A 17,069-nucleotide genomic window follows, 5' to 3' on the forward strand; every position below is an offset into this window, starting at 1 on the left:
GATTACATTGAGAATAGCAATGTCTTAGTGTCAATGATTAGATTGAGAATGGTAATGTCTTAGTGTCGATGATTACACTGAGAATGGTAATGTCTTAGTGTCAATGATTACATTGAGAATGGTAATGTCTTAGTGTCATTGATTACATTGAGAATGTTATGTCAATGATTAGATTGAGAATGGTAATGTCTTAGTGTCAATGATTAGATTGAGAATGGAAACATCTTAACCTCATTGATTAGATTGAGAATGGTAATGTCTTAGTGTCAATGATTAGATTAAGAATGGAAGGTCTTAGTGTCAATGATTAGATTGGGAATGGTAACGCCTTAGTGTCAATGGTAATGTCTTAGTGTCGATGATTACATTGAGAATGGTAATGACTTAGTGTCAAAGATTAGATTGAGAATGGTAATATCTTAGTGTCAATGATTAGATGGAGAATGGTAATGACTTAGTGTCAATGATTAGATTAAGAATGGAAGGTCTTAGTGTTAATGATTTGATTAAGAATGGAAGATCTTAGTGTCAATGATTAGATTAAGAATGAAAGGTCTTAGTGTCAATGATTAGATTGGGAATGGTAATAACTTAGTGTCAATGATTAGATTGAGAATGGTAATGTCTTAGTGTCAATGATTAGATTGAGAATGGAAACATCTTAGCCTCATTGATTAGATTGAGAATGGTAATGACTTAGTGTCAATGATTAGATTGAGAATGGTAATGACTTAGTGTCAATGATTACATTGAGAATGGTAATGACTTAGTGTCAATGATTAGATTAAGAATGGAAGGTCTTAGTGTCAATGATTTGATTAAGAATGGAAGATCTTAGTGTCAATGATTAGATTAAGAATGAAAGGTCTTAGTGTCAATGATTAGATTGGGAATGGTAATAACTTAGTGTCAATGATTAGATTGAGAATGGTAATGTCTTAGTGTCAATGATTAGATTGAGAATGGTAATGTCTTAGTGTCAATGATTAGATTGAGAATGGAAACATCTTAACCTCATTGATTAGATTGAGAATGGTAATGACTTAGTGTCAATGATTAGATTGAGAATGGTAATGCCTTAGAGTCAATGATTAGATTAAGAATGGAAGGTCTTAGTGTCAATGATTAGATTGGGAATGGTAATGACTTAGTGTCAATGATTAGATTGAGAATGGTAATGTCTTAGTGTCAATGATTAGATTGAGAATGGTAATGTCTTAGTGTCGATGATTACATTGAGAATGGTAATGTCTTAGTGTCAATGATTACATTGAGAATGTTATGTCAATGATTAGATTGAGAATGGTAATGTCTTAGTGTCAATGATTAGATTGAGAATGGAAACATCTTAACCTCATTGATTAGATTGAGAATGGTAATGACTTAGTGGCAATGATTAGATTAAGAATGGTAATGTCTTAGTGTCGATGATTACATTGAGAATGGTAATGTCTTAGTGTCAATGATTACATTGAGAATGTTATGTCAATGATTACATTGAGAATGTTATGTCAATGATTAGATTGAGAATGGTAATGTCTTAGTGTCAATGATTAGATTGAGAATGGAAACATCTTAACCTCATTGATTAGATTGAGAATGGTAATGTCTTAGTGTCGATGATTACATTGAGAATGGTAATGTCTTAGTGTCAATGATTACATTGAGAATGTTATGTCAATGATTAGATTGAGAATGGTAATGTCTTAGTGTCAATGATTAGATTGAGAATGGAAACATCTTAACCTCATTGATTAGATTGAGAATGGTAATGACTTAGTGGCAATGATTAGATTGAGAATGGTAATGTCTTAGTGTCGATGATTACATTGAGAATGGTAATGTCTTAGTGTCAATGATTACATTGAGAATGTTATGTCAATGATTACATTGAGAATGTTATGTCAATGATTAGATTGAGAATGGTAATGTCTTAGTGTCAATGATTAGATTGAGAATGGAAACATCTTAACCTCATTGATTAGATTGAGAATGGTAATGACTTAGTGTCAATGATTAGACTGAGAATGGTAATGACTTAGTGTCAATGATTAGATTGAGAATGGAAACATCTTAACCTCATTGATTAGATTGAGAATGGTAATGACTTAGTGTCAATGATTAGATTGAGAATGGTAATGACTTAGTGTCAATGATTAGATTGAGAATGGAAACATCTTAACCTCATTGATTAGATTGAGAATGGTAATGACTTAGTGTCAATGATTAGATTGAGAATGAAAGGTCTTAGTGTCAATGATTAGATTGGGAATGGTAATAACTTAGTGTCAATGATTAGATTGAGAATGGTAATGTCTTAGTGTCAATGATTAGATTGAGAATGGTAATGTCTTAGTGTCAATGATTAGATTGAGAATGGAAACATCTTAACCTCATTGATTAGATTGAGAATGGTAATGACTTAGTGTCAATGATGAGATTGAGAATGGAAATGACTTAGTGTCAATGATTAAATTGAGAATGGTAATGTCTTAGTGTCAATGATTACATTGAGAATGGTAATGACTTAGTGTCAATGATTAGATTGAGAATGGTAATGACTTAGTGTCAATGATTAGATTGAGAATGGAAACATCTTAACCTCATTGATTAGATTGAGAATGGTAATGACTTAGTGTCAATGATTAGATTGAGAATGGTAATGTCTTAGTGTCAATGATTAGATGGAGAATGGTAATGACTTAGTGTCAATGATTAGATTAAGAATGGAAGGTCTTAGTGTCAATGATTAGATTAAGAATGGAAGGTCTTAGTGTCAATGATTAGATTGGGAATGGTAATGACTTAGTGTCAATGATTAGATTGAGAATGGTAATGTCTTAGTGTCAATGATTAGATTGAGACTGGAAACATCTTAACCTCATTGATTAGATTGAGAATGGTAATGACTTAGTGTCAATGATTAGATTGAGAATGGTAATGTCTTAGTGTCAATGATTAGATGGAGAATGGTAATGACTTAGTGTCAATGATTAGATTGAGAATGGAAACATCTTAACCTCAATGATTAGATTGAGAATGGTAATGTCATTGTGTCAATGATTATATTGAGAATGTTATGTCAATTTTTAGATTAAGAATGGTAATTTTTTAGTGTCAATGATTATATTGAGAATGGTAATGCCTTAGTGTCAATGATTAGATTGAGAATGGTAATGTCTTAGTGTCAATGATTAGATTGAGAATGGTAATGTCTTAGTGTCAATGATTAGATTGAGAATGGTAATGCCTTAGTGTCAATGATTAGATTGAGAATGGTAATGTCTTAGTGTCAATGATTAGATCGAGAATGGTAATGTCTTAGTGTCAATGATTAGATTGAGAATGGTAATGTCTTAGTGTCGATGATTACATTGAGAATGGTAATGTCTTAGTGTCAATGATTACATTGAGAATGTTATGTCAATGATTAGATTGAGAATGGTAATGTCTTAGTGTCAATGATTACATTGAGAATGTTATGTCAATGATTACATTGAGAATGTTATGTCAATGATTAGATTGAGAATGGTAATGTCTTAGTGTCAATGATTAGATTGAGAATGGAAACATCTTAACCTCATTGATTAGATTGAGAATGGTAATGTCTTAGTGTCGATGATTACATTGAGAATGGTAATGTCTTAGTGTCAATGATTACATTGAGAATGTTATGTCAATGATTAGATTGAGAATGGTAATGTCTTAGTGTCAATGATTAGATTGAGAATGGAAACATCTTAACCTCATTGATTAGATTGAGAATGGTAATGACTTAGTGGCAATGATTAGATTGAGAATGGTAATGTCTTAGTGTCGATGATTACATTGAGAATGGTAATGTCTTAGTGTCAATGATTACATTGAGAATGTTATGTCAATGATTACATTGAGAATGTTATGTCAATGATTAGATTGAGAATGGTAATGTCTTAGTGTCAATGATTAGATTGAGAATGGAAACATCCTAACCTCATTGATTAGATTGAGAATGGTAATGACTTAGTGTCAATGATTAGACTGAGAATGGTAATGACTTAGTGTCAATGATTAGATTGAGAATGGAAACATCTTAACCTCATTGATTAGATTGAGAATGGTAATGACTTAGTGTCAATGATTAGATTGAGAATGGTAATGACTTAGTGTCAATGATTAGATTGAGAATGGAAACATCTTAACCTCATTGATTAGATTGAGAATGGTAATGACTTAGTGTCAATGATTAGATTGAGAATGAAAGGTCTTAGTGTCAATGATTAGATTGGGAATGGTAATAACTTAGTGTCAATGATTAGATTGAGAATGGTAATGTCTTAGTGTCAATGATTAGATTGAGAATGGTAATGTCTTAGTGTCAATGATTAGATTGAGAATGGAAACATCTTAACCTCATTGATTAGATTGAGAATGGTAATGACTTAGTGTCAATGATGAGATTGAGAATGGTAATGTCTTAGTGTCAATGATTACATTGAGAATGGTAATGACTTAGTGTCAATGATTAGATTGAGAATGGAAACATCTTAACCTCATTGATTAGATTGAGAATGGTAATGACTTAGTGTCAATGATTAGATTGAGAATGGTAATGTCTTAGTGTCAATGATTAGATGGAGAATGGTAATGACTTAGTGTCAATGATTAGATTAAGAATGGAAGGTCTTAGTGTCAATGATTAGATTAAGAATGGAAGGTCTTAGTGTCAATGATTAGATTGGGAATGGTAATGACTTAGTGTCAATGATTAGATTGAGAATGGTAATGTCTTAGTGTCAATGATTAGATTGAGACTGGAAACATCTTAACCTCATTGATTAGATTGAGAATGGTAATGACTTAGTGTCAATGATTAGATTGAGAATGGTAATGTCTTAGTGTCAATGATTAGATGGAGAATGGTAATGACTTAGTGTCAATGATTAGATTGAGAATGGAAACATCTTAACCTCATTGATTAGATTGAGAATGGTAATGACTTAGTGTCAATGATTAGATTGAGAATGGTAATGTCTTAGTGTCAATGATTAGATGGAGAATGGTAATGTCATTGTGTCAATGATTATATTGAGAATGTTATGTCAATTTTTAGATTAAGAATGGTAATTTTTTAGTGTCAATGATTATATTGAGAATGGTAATGCCTTAGTGTCAATGATTAGATTGAGAATGGTAATGTCTTAGTGTCAATGATTAGATTGAGAATAGTAATGTCTTAGTGTCAATGATTAGATTGAGAATGGTAATGCCTTAGTGTCAATGATTAGATTGAGAATGGTAATGTCTTAGTGTCAATGATTAGATCGAGAATGGTAATGTCTTAGTGTCAATGATTAGATTGAGAATGGTAATGTCTTAGTGTCGATGATTACATTGAGAATGGTAATGTCTTAGTGTCAATGATTACATTGAGAATGTTATGTCAATGATTAGATTGAGAATGGTAATGTCTTAGTGTCAATGATTAGATTGAGAATGGAAACATCTTAACCTCATTGATTAGATTGAGAATGGTAATGACTTAGTGTCAATGATTAGATTGAGAATGGTAATGTCTTAGTGTCAATGATTAGATTGAGAATGGAAACATCTTAACCTCATTGATTAGATTGAGAATGGTAATGACTTAGTGTCAATGATTAGATTGAGAATGGTAATGTCTTAGTGTCAATGATTACATTGAGAATGGTAATGTCTTAGTGTCAATGATTAGATTGAGAATGTTATGTCAATGATTAGATTGAGAATGGTAATGTCTTAGTGTCAATGATTAGATTGAGAATGGAAACATCTTAACCTCATTGATTAGATTGAGAATGGTAATGACTTAGTGTCAATGATTAGATTGAGAATGGTAATGACTTAGTGTCAATGATTAGATTGAGAATGGAAACATCTTAACCTCATTGATTAGATTGAGAATGGTAATGACTTAGTGTCAATGATGAGATTGAGGATGGAAATGACTTAGTGTCAATGATTAAATTGAGAATGGTAATGTCTTAGTGTCAATGATTACATTGAGAATGGTAATGACTTAGTGTCAATGATTAGATTGAGAATGGTAATGACTTAGTGTCAATGATTAGATTGAGATTGGAAACATCTTAACCTCATTGATTAGATTGAGAATGGTAATGACTTAGTGTCAATGATTAGATTGAGAATGGTAATGTCTTAGTGTCAATGATTAGATGGAGAATGGTAATGACTTAGTGTCCACAATGATTAGATTAAGAATGGAAGGTCTTAGTGTCAATGATTAGATTAAGAATGGAAGGTCTTAGTGTCAATGATTAGATTAAGAATGGAAGGTCTTAGTGTCAATGATTAGATTGGGAATGGTAATGACTTAGTGTCAATGATTAGATTGAGAATGGTAATGTCTTAGTGTCAATGATTAGATTGAGACTGGAAACATCTTAACCTCATTGATTAGATTGAGAATGGTAATGACTTAGTGTCAATGATTAGATTGAGAATGGTAATGTCTTAGTGTCAATGATTAGATGGAGAATGGTAATGACTAAGTGTCAATGATTAGATTAAGAATGGTAATGTCTTAGTGTTGATGATTACATTGAGAATGGTAATGTCAATGATTAGATTGAGAATGGTAATGTCTTAGTGTCAATGATTAGATTGAGAATGGAAACATCTTAACCTCAATGATTAGATTGAGAATGGTAATGTCATTGTGTCAATGATTATATTGAGAATGTTATGTCAATTTTTAGATTAAGAATGGTAATTTTTTAGTGTCAATGATTACATTGAGAATGGTAATGCCTTAGTGTCAATGATTAGATTGAGAATGGTAATGTCTTAGTGTCAATGATTAGATTGAGAATGGTAATGTCTTAGTGTCAATGATTAGATTGAGAATGGTAATGCCTTAGTGTCAATGATTAGATTGAGAATGGTAATGTCTTAGTGTCAATGATTAGATTGAGAATGTTATGTCAATTTTTAGATTAAGAATGGTAATTTTTTAGTGTCAATGATTACATTGAGAATGGTAATGCCTTAGTGTCAATGATTAGATTGAGAATGGTAATGTCTTAGTGTCAATGATTAGATTGAGAATGGTAATGTCTTAGTGTCAATGATTAGATTGAGAATGGTAATGCCTTAGTGTCAATGATTAGATTGAGAATGGTAATGTCTTAGTGTCAATGATTAGATTGAGAATGGTAATGACTTAGTGTCAATGATAAGATTGAGAATTGTTATGTTTAAGTGTCAATGATGACTGACTAAGTTTTGGAGGCTGTCAGGAAGAGCACACCAGTTTACAGCAACTTCTATTAGTGACCATAAAAAGAGCAATGAAAAAAGGGCCTTAAAAGTTATTCATTACAATCTTAGAAGCCCAACTACAAAGTACTGTTAAGTAGTAAACTCACTTTAATTTTTATAATAATACTTTGAAAAAGTTTTCTCTATTAAATCAATTATTTTATAAGAGTTAAACATACATTCTCTATGAAGAAAATATGGTTACAGGAGGCGAATCACAATATAATCATCTGTAGTGTAAACAAAATGTTACTTCGTTACCAAAGATTTGTTAATTTCACACAAAAATAAGCACAGTGTCATTGTATTCACAAGAATTCATTCACTCTCGTTTTCACTATGCATGAAGATAAACATATTCACATTTTCTAAAGACTCAGGCATTCAAAATTTTGCACAATGTCATTTTATTTGTACACGAAGGTAGCTGCAAAGTCTTGAAAAAAAAAAGACTATATCTAGATCATTAAATTAAGCTTGGTCTAAGACTACCTTGTTTCTCATTATATCTTTTATACTTTGCTAATCTATTTATAAGTCATTAAGCTGCTTGTCTTTGTAGCACTGGCAAAGATATATATATTGTAACGTTTCTCACTACCCAGATTCTCTGCAAACTGTACCACACGACACAACCAATTCAAAGAACTTGACAACTCAGGGCTGAGTAATAGTTTAATATCAAATATAGACATTACGATTAGGATTTTATAACATTAGCCAATTGCGATTGAACTTGGTCCGTGAACGAATAAAAAATTACGGTTGGGGTTCGATGCTTAGTGGAGAATCTTATTAGGGGGTTGCAGCACTAAAAAGGTTGAGAACCGCTGGCCTATCTCAAGAGTTGCCCTTGCTGTAAACGTCATTGTCTAGGGGATTGGGTAACTGGAAAGCGACTCTAAGCCTTAGTTAGCTTCTTGACGACAGAAACATCTTAACTTGTAAAAGTGTAACATGAACATACAGGGCTAAATTTAACTATGTGGAGGCCCCCGGGGTAGAAATTTTGTAGAGCCCCGTACACTTTTTCAAAATCATAAATTAAAAAAACTATATGCCATGTTTTGGAAGAAAGAAACAAAGTAGGCCTACTTGTAAATTTATTCTACTTTATACTTTATAGACTCTTAAACGAAATTTTTATTGTATTTTTTAAGTTAAACAAAGAAGGTACATTTAATTTATCTTTGAGTTTGTGGAGGGTAAGGTCCTGGTTTGACGCACTGCCGTAGAGATTCGAAACTGCATTTCTAAGTTGTAAGCATGATACAAGCATACACTTCTTTCTTGTCAATCGTAAAATTTAAAGTTTTGTCGGAAAAAATTTTCGAAACAAAAAACAACAAACATAAAAGTGGCTGAAACGTCAAAATTTTGAGACTTAAAATCTTGTGGAGGCCCCTTTCTTGTGGATTCACTGGGGCAGTAGCTCCACCATGTCCTGTCCTAAATCCGGCCCTATGAACATAGGCTACTCTTTAAAGAGACACATCTCAGAACTTGATAGTTAATGAAACACTTTATTAACTATTCTACGTATTTACGTATTAAGTAGTACGTCCCGTACGCAGATAAACGCAAAAGAAAATACAACGCTCACCAACAAGGACTATCTACGATAAGACTTTCCTACTAATAAGCTCTCGACTTACTCAAACCCAAACTATAGTCTAAACTAAACCTCTGAAAGTATATGCACTCTCTCTCATTTGTGCCCCAGTCACCAACTCGCTCTCTCATCTGTCCTTACACACATTCACCTGGACCTGTTGACCAGGATTTTACAATCTCGTGCAACTATGAATTTAGCCCTACCATTATAATAACTAACACGGTTTGTTACACTGGTCTGTAAAAGATTAGTTACTTTATGTAAGACTGGGTGTGTATGATGTGTCTGTCAGATGGACTAGTAAGCAATCAATGAAATAATTACACGTAAGTAACATATCCGGTGGCGCTATGGTTGAGTAGTTAAGTGCTTGACTTCAAAACCTGGGGTCCTGGGTTCGAGTCTTGGTGAAGACTGGGATTTTTTAATTTCGGGATTTTTAAGCGGTCGGTCGTTGTGCTCTATAGCTGTTGGCCAACTATAATAATTTTCTCTGAGTGCTGTGCAAACTGCGTTGGTAGCCTAATAATTTAAAGTCGTAGAATAAGCCAATCATAACTGTAATTAATCAACTTTTTACTTGACAGCCAATTAAATTAGTCCACCGATATCTCATCAGTCGAATCTACACCTGTTTATTATTTAAATTTGTTTTGAGGTCAATTAACAAACCTATTAAAGCACATCTTGTTTATTCTTTATTATGATATTGTGTTCAGATATGAGGTGATGAAGACAATACAATATTTTATTTTACAAAAACATTTTCTTTTAGTTTACAATCTACTTCACATTATCTTCCTTACTAACTCTAATATTTTCACATGCATTTAAAGCTTAAATATATATAGATTACAGACATAACTTCAAAAGAGAAGATAAATACGTCCTACGCATTTCATGTTTAAATCTAGTCAGTGGCGTCACTATGGGGAGAGGCGTGGGGTGCAAAGCCGCACCGGGTGGCACCCATCAGGGGGTGACACCCAAGTCGAGAAAATGCACTTTCCCAAAAAAACAACTTTTAAAAATACAAATTTCTACCTCGAATGTTTCTCACATTTTAGAATCAGCATGTACTAAACTTTCTGAATTCAGTTTGATTTGACTAGTAATTTTCCTATTATGAGAAAAATATTACGTTTTACACGCCACGGGAAAGAGATTATGAAGCTCAGAAATGTAGAAAAACGTTTGGCACCCGGGGATCCCCCCAGACAACTCTGAGTGAGATTAAGGCGCTCCTCCTTAACAAATTATCTGATCAGTTGAGTGGCGAAAGTAACATTTTATTAATGCAAAATGTTGAGAAACACATTGACATAAGCGCTCGCGCGCTATTCGACACATAGGGCTGCAAGCTTTCTCCACAGCTACTTTCTGTAACGGACTTAGGTTAGTTCTTTGAGAGCTAATTTATGCCCAAACTGTAGTTCTCTACAAGCGTATTATAAAGTACACTCAACGAAGGAGTAGAAAATTAGTATTTATTTACTGCAAACAATATAATATATTACATAAGGGTATCATGACACATCATAGCATTACCCCAAATATTCAGTACGCACACATAGCAAGAATAATAATATAACATCTCCTTACTCTAGGCATAATAACCGAAAAACAATCACCAGCACCCTACTCAGACAAGGTCAGCTTTCTGACTAGACGGACCACAGGAAACCTTATTGTCCCCTCCCCCCCCCCCCCTTGAAAAACCCCGTGCTAAAAACAATCTACAACTCAACTAATAAAATAAACAAACACACACACACACAATTTCACTTTTTACACACCCCTCTCTTGACAATATACAATTGGGGCATTTAAATAGCCCCTCAAAGAACTAACCTAAGTCCGTTACACTTTCCTCTTGAATCGGTGTGACACCATGATTAAACGTTGACGGCATGTTTTTGCGCTCCTCTTTTCGGCTTTCGTGTTAAGGATGACTTAAGTAAACATGTTTCGTCTTGTCTAATTGTCACAGTCTTAGTTGACATTGCATGATCTAAAGTTCACGTCATGTTAAGAGTTTAAAAGACACGTGGAATTCCTGATGTAGAAAACAGGAAGTAGAAGGAATAAAGTTGACTTTGAGTTCAGTCAAGTCAAGTCAAGTCAGTAAGGTTTTGCTCCCGGTCCAGGAAGGTTGGACGTTGCTTCCTGGACTGGTGTATATATATCTATATAGGATGAAAGTCGATGGACTAATGATTAATAATATTTGAGAGTTGATTTCATTATGTGCTTATTGAATATTAAGGTATTATTCGTATTTCAATGGATATCTATAGTTGAAGCTCCAGTGTCACTAGTAGTAATTGTTCTTATTGTTACCCGCTGAGATGAGATGCGGACGTGATTGATACATTTGATACCGCTGCTATGCGGATAGGATTGTTTATTATTTCTTGACTTGTAGCACTAACAAGGAGTGCAGTGCATTATTATTGTAGTAAAGTAAACTTCATGTTTGTCTGCTGAAACGAGCTTCAGTTAGTTTATAATATTCGTCTTGTCACGTGTCTAGAGTACTTCAGGAAGCAAGAACTCAGCATTACACATTGACACTAATGATATATCTCACAAATGTCAATCGACGTTCAGTCGCCTCTTTCCGTAGACGGCGAATGCCTGTGCTGGAAAATATTTCTCTATTGGTAGCATTATCTCGGTATGTTATTCAAATGATCCTTCTCAGCCGTCACTGCTCAGTCTTTTTTCAAGGTGGCGTTGGGACAATGATTGTTTTGAGTAGGTGGATTTCATCTCCAAGCTAATTGATTTGTTTGTTCAAATTGGCCGTGCTTTTTGAAAGATGGCTCCTGCTTTCCAATCCGTGATAACACTGCCTAAATTCGGGTGTAACAAATCAATAATTTAGCTTACAGTTTTATTGTTCAATTCTAAGAAAAAAAAAAACCCACAATAGTTGTTTGTTTTTAGGGAGAGATTTCGTTTTCCTTGGGGGGGGGGGGGGGACACCTGAGCCTACCGCACTGGGTGACACCGACCCTAGTGACGCCACTGAATCTAGCCATGCATGTTAATCAATAATATAAACTTTAGCCTACCAAGTAGTTGGTTATCCTGGCTGATACCACACTCTAATTTTTAGTACCCATTAGAGTTTGGTGGACTTAGAGGTATCATAAATATTCTGAATCTCAAAGCCCTTGTCTTTACCAGGTTCAGAAGTCATGTATTGTAACCTTCAGCCATTAAATCACCTAATGAAAGAAGTGTATACTAAAAAAAAATGTATATGGGTTAAATACATTTTGTCGCATCATAACCTCAAAATGAATTTTTAAAATTTTTATTTTTTTTCGACCACATTTTTCACCTGCGGTCACATCATTATTTTTCTTTTTTTTATGAAAATTAAACATATTGAAAACTTTTGCAGCCTATTACCTATGATATACTATCAATAAACTACATGTGAAAAATTATTAGTCTAAATTATACAGAACTAAAGATTTTGAGATTCTTGTGGACAACATGCACCTAAAAATACATTTTGAGAAAAACGCATTTAAAGTTTTTAAAATGATATAAAATATTTATTGCAACCATAAAAATGAAAAAAAAAGGGAATATTTACATAATATAACATAATAGATAATAAAAAAAACTATTCATTAAAATGGCCTGATTGATAGATTGGACCTTCTAGAACCTCTGCCCGGTGCTCATGCTCAATTCTTTGCTTTTTCAATTTTTTTCTCCTGGACACTAATGTGATTGATCTTTTTCTAACAACAAGCTGTAGTTTGACATTTTGCTTTTTCTCACTAGAAGAAATGTTCTTTAGTGTCCAGGGAACGCCTAATATGTCAAAAACTGATTTAATGCCATTATTGAAGGCTAAAACAGCAAGGTATGTCGCCGTCCTTAGTTTTTAATGTTGCGAATTCTGTTTTGGGGCAATTAGCCAAATTAGGGAATGAAAAGATTCATTGGCGTTTTGTGTTCCCATTCTTGAACATGTTTTTAACAGATCTGTGTCTGTTATAGGAAATAACAGTTTTCCTATTTCTGATGTGATGGTCTGATTATGTTTTTTGTATGGCTGTTTTAGTGCCTCTGATCTCTTAAAGTGTGACACCAAGATGTAGTGCCATCAGGACACAACCTGTGGTTATGATCTAGGTCTGAGCTCATCATATGAAAAAATGAGCCCATAACAGCCAGCTTCATTTTTTTGAATGTCAGGAGCATTTTGGCGCAGAACTTTGGAATAGTTATTTGTAATTTTTTCAATTTTTGGCTTTGTAAGCCTATAATTTAGTTCTTTTTTGTTAGACATTTTTAAATTGTTCAAAGCATTAAACATTCTTTTTGAGATGTGGTTAATACAGTCCTCTTTTAAGATTTCTACATCATATCCTGAGTTGGTAATGGCAGATGAATGTGATTTACTATTGCCATCACACAGCATCATGCCATAAACAAGTTTTCTGATGCCACAGAGTGAGAACAAATTTTGGATGCTGCTGCGGCCTCCATTGCATTTGCTGAGCCACTGAAGTTTTTTTGACACATATGCTTAGAGGCATCAAAATTTAGTTCTGCAGAGCTTGAATCACAAACACAGCAATAATTTGATAGGACTTCGGTGTCGATGACAAGTCCAGTATCAAAATCAATAACTGTGCCAATTCCTGAATGAGATGAGTGGCCCCTTTTATGCCAAGTCCCATCGAAAGAAACTGTAATAACAGGACAGCCTGTTGAACTTATTCTATCATCTGTAGTCAGAGGTTGTGAAATGTTTCTTCCATGCACAACAGCAGATGCCCTAATCATACATTCTTCACCAGCTTCAATTATAGCAGTGTTGACTATGTTAGCTAGATTGTTATAAGTATTTCTGTGCATGCAGGGCATACTCATAAGTCCACAAAACCTATCAAATTTAGAATGCGAGATTCCAGATTCTTTTAATGCAGCGACAGCGCGGACATTAATATCCAGATGAACATTATTACTTTTTTTTGAGGTCAAGTCAGGCCACAAATATATTTCACAATTTAGGCATTTGATTTTAATCAAATGAGCCATGCCTTTTGATTGTGTGATGCACATGGTTAGCACAACAAGGAGACCATTGTGGTCAATTCCATTGAATTCATCATGACGTATATGAAATCTTCAGGCAGCCTCTTATTGGTGTTATCAGCGTTAGTAATTGCAGTTAGAATTATTTTTCGTTCAGCTGCACTTGCAGGCTGCGTTGTTGCTGCTTCAGATCCAGCTGTATCCAAAACAGAGCTGCAAACAAATAAAAAAAAATTAGAGGTTCTTTAAAAAAAAATTCAATAGTATGAAAGTACACGTCACATCTATTTATGTACAACATGAAGATTATTTTAAATTTTATAATGCATTTTAGGAATCATATATTGTATTAATCATCAAAAGTACAAAATGTAAAGAGACATGTTACATGTAGATCTATATATCATGGTTCATACAACTTTTGTGAAAATGAATTCCAGACATTTTCCAGACAGTTATCTTATGTTTTCCAGACTTACTAACAGTAAAAAGGATGGCTACCTGAGCATGCCATATGTGCTCTGGACTGCTGTATTCGTGATCTTGGGTTCAAACCCTGCCAATAACTTAGTTGTAAAATCTTATTCTTAATCTCATAACTAGTCCAATAGTTTTATAATTTTTATATAGATATTTAGTGGCTTAAACATTAGACACTAGTTAAAAAGTAAAGACTTATTTAGACTAGCCTAGGTTAGAGGGCCTACCTCTAGTAGGCCTATAATTCTATTGGAAGGTGGAGGAGATAATTTTAAATAAAGATCTAGAGATAGATTAACTGTATTGAACTTGAAATTTAATTTGTAGTAGTGGCTTACTTATGTCTAATTCACAATATGCCTATGCCTATGTGAATACTGACTTGTTTTTTTTAACAGGGTAAAAATTGATAATATTGATATCTAGATCTAAATCTATATCATAACCATACTAGATTATAATTATAGATCTATATGCTAAGTATGCTAGATCTAAATCTAGACTTAGATCAAGACTAAATCTAGTAGTAGATCTAGTATTCTAAGTCTTTTTAGTTTTTGAGTTTAGACTCAAGATCTATATTCTACATTGAATAGATTTGGGGGAAAAAAAAAAAGGGGGGGGGGGGTAATCGTGCATAGATCGAGACTAAATCTAGTTGCAGACCTAGTAATCTTTATTTAAATGGGGAAGGGGGGGGGGGGGGGGGAATCGCGCATAGATCGAGACTAAATTAGGTACTAAATCTAGTAGTAGACCTAGATCTAGTAATCTAATTTGCGCAAAGATGAAGACTAAATCTAATTCTAGACCTAGTAATGGAAGTCATTCTAAAGGCCTAGTCTTTTAGTTTAGACTCAAGTGCGCATAGACAGCTGCCAAATAATTAACCTAAAAAACTAGGGGCCTTCGATGGGAAGTTTTTACCGATCTTATAGGCATATTCTATGTTGACTAGATATATTATAATATAATTTGTTTTCTTTATTTAATGGGGGGGGGGGGGGGAATCACACATAGATCGAGGCTAACATTAGGCTAGTAGAAAACCTTGATCTATTAAGAAGTGGCGCATAGATCAAGACTAAATCTAGTAATCTAGTCTAGTAGAATTTAGAATTTAGTAGTTCTAGTAGACCTAGAACAGATATAGATCTAGTAATAAAAGTCGCGCATAGTCATAGATCGAGACTAAATCTAGTAGTAGACCTAGATCTAGTAAACTATCTAAGTCGCGAATAGATCGAGACTTTTAAATCTAGTAGTAGACCTAGATCTAGTAAGTCATTCTTGTTGCCGAATATTTTTGGTTTAGACTCAAGATCTAGATCTAGACTCTCTATATATATTCTATATTGACGTCATTGACGAGATATATTTGTTTTCTTTATTTAAAAAAAGGGGTGGGGGGAGTTTCGCCCATGCATAAATAAATCTAGGCCAAAAACTTCCCGACCTTTGGTAGCCTAACTGAAATTTGATCGACCATCTAGATAATATAGAATAACATCTTCTAATCATCATCTTTTTTGAAGTAACGTCTGTATTATATAAGATAAGATAACAGCAGTCATAATAAACTAGTTACTAGTCTAGGACTAGATCTATTACTAAATCTGATTTAAGTCTACAGTACACCGTCTAGAAATTGGCTGGCATTTCACCGACATGCCGTGGATTGCGCATGCTTTCACAATAGATAGATCTAGTAGGCCTATTAATGGAAGCCTCTATGCCCAACTAGATCTAGCAGCCTAGCGTTTTACCGGTTACGGCGCCTGAGGGCTGAATGACATCGGATTATTTTTTTTTCAAATTCCAGACATTTAACAAAATTGCATCGAAAAGTAGCAATTTTCCAGACTTTTTTAAGACTGAAATCTGAATTTAGAAATTCCAGACTTTTTCCAGACCGCGTACGAACCTTGATATATGTATTAGATCTTAAAAAAAAAAAGACCAAGTTGAAGTCCTACAACTACATGATAATCTAGATTTAGAATCTAGATTCTAGATCTAGATTCTAGATGTTTAGATCTATAGTGACAATCTAGTCAATCTAGAATATCTAGTCATTCTAGTTCTAATGTGATCTATGTCCCTAATCTATACTAGATCTAAAAAAGGATAGATCTCTATGTTTGCAATCACTTTCATGATATTTATTTAATGTCTAGATCTATATATAGTCTAGATGTGATTCATTGATATGATAAACACGTTGTTGCGTTTGTCGAATTCAAAGATTGATGAAGCAAAGTTATTATGATAAATTATAATGATTGATTATCTCATTATTTTATGTATAAGCACACGCTGGTCTAGTAAATAAAAAACTCTAGATTTAGACTTACCTTTGTAATTATGCATTTGTCTTTGAAGCATGTCTTCCTCTGGGCTTACGGTAACGTTTTTTCTTTCCAAACATATAACCTTTTGTTGGCATTTCTGAGTTTGAATAATGAATCGAGGCTTTCAAATGTTTACAGAAGAAGGACCGGTTCACGTCATGTGCGCATGCGTGTAAATTTTGTTGTCATAGTTACCAATGTAGCTTTGATAGTGCGCATGCGTAAATATGGCTTAAAAGACCAACTGAAGAGGTTTT

The sequence above is a fragment of the Biomphalaria glabrata genome, chromosome 7 (assembly GCF_947242115.1).
Source record: "Biomphalaria glabrata chromosome 7, xgBioGlab47.1, whole genome shotgun sequence".
Classification (NCBI taxonomy): Eukaryota; Metazoa; Mollusca; class Gastropoda; family Planorbidae; genus Biomphalaria; species Biomphalaria glabrata.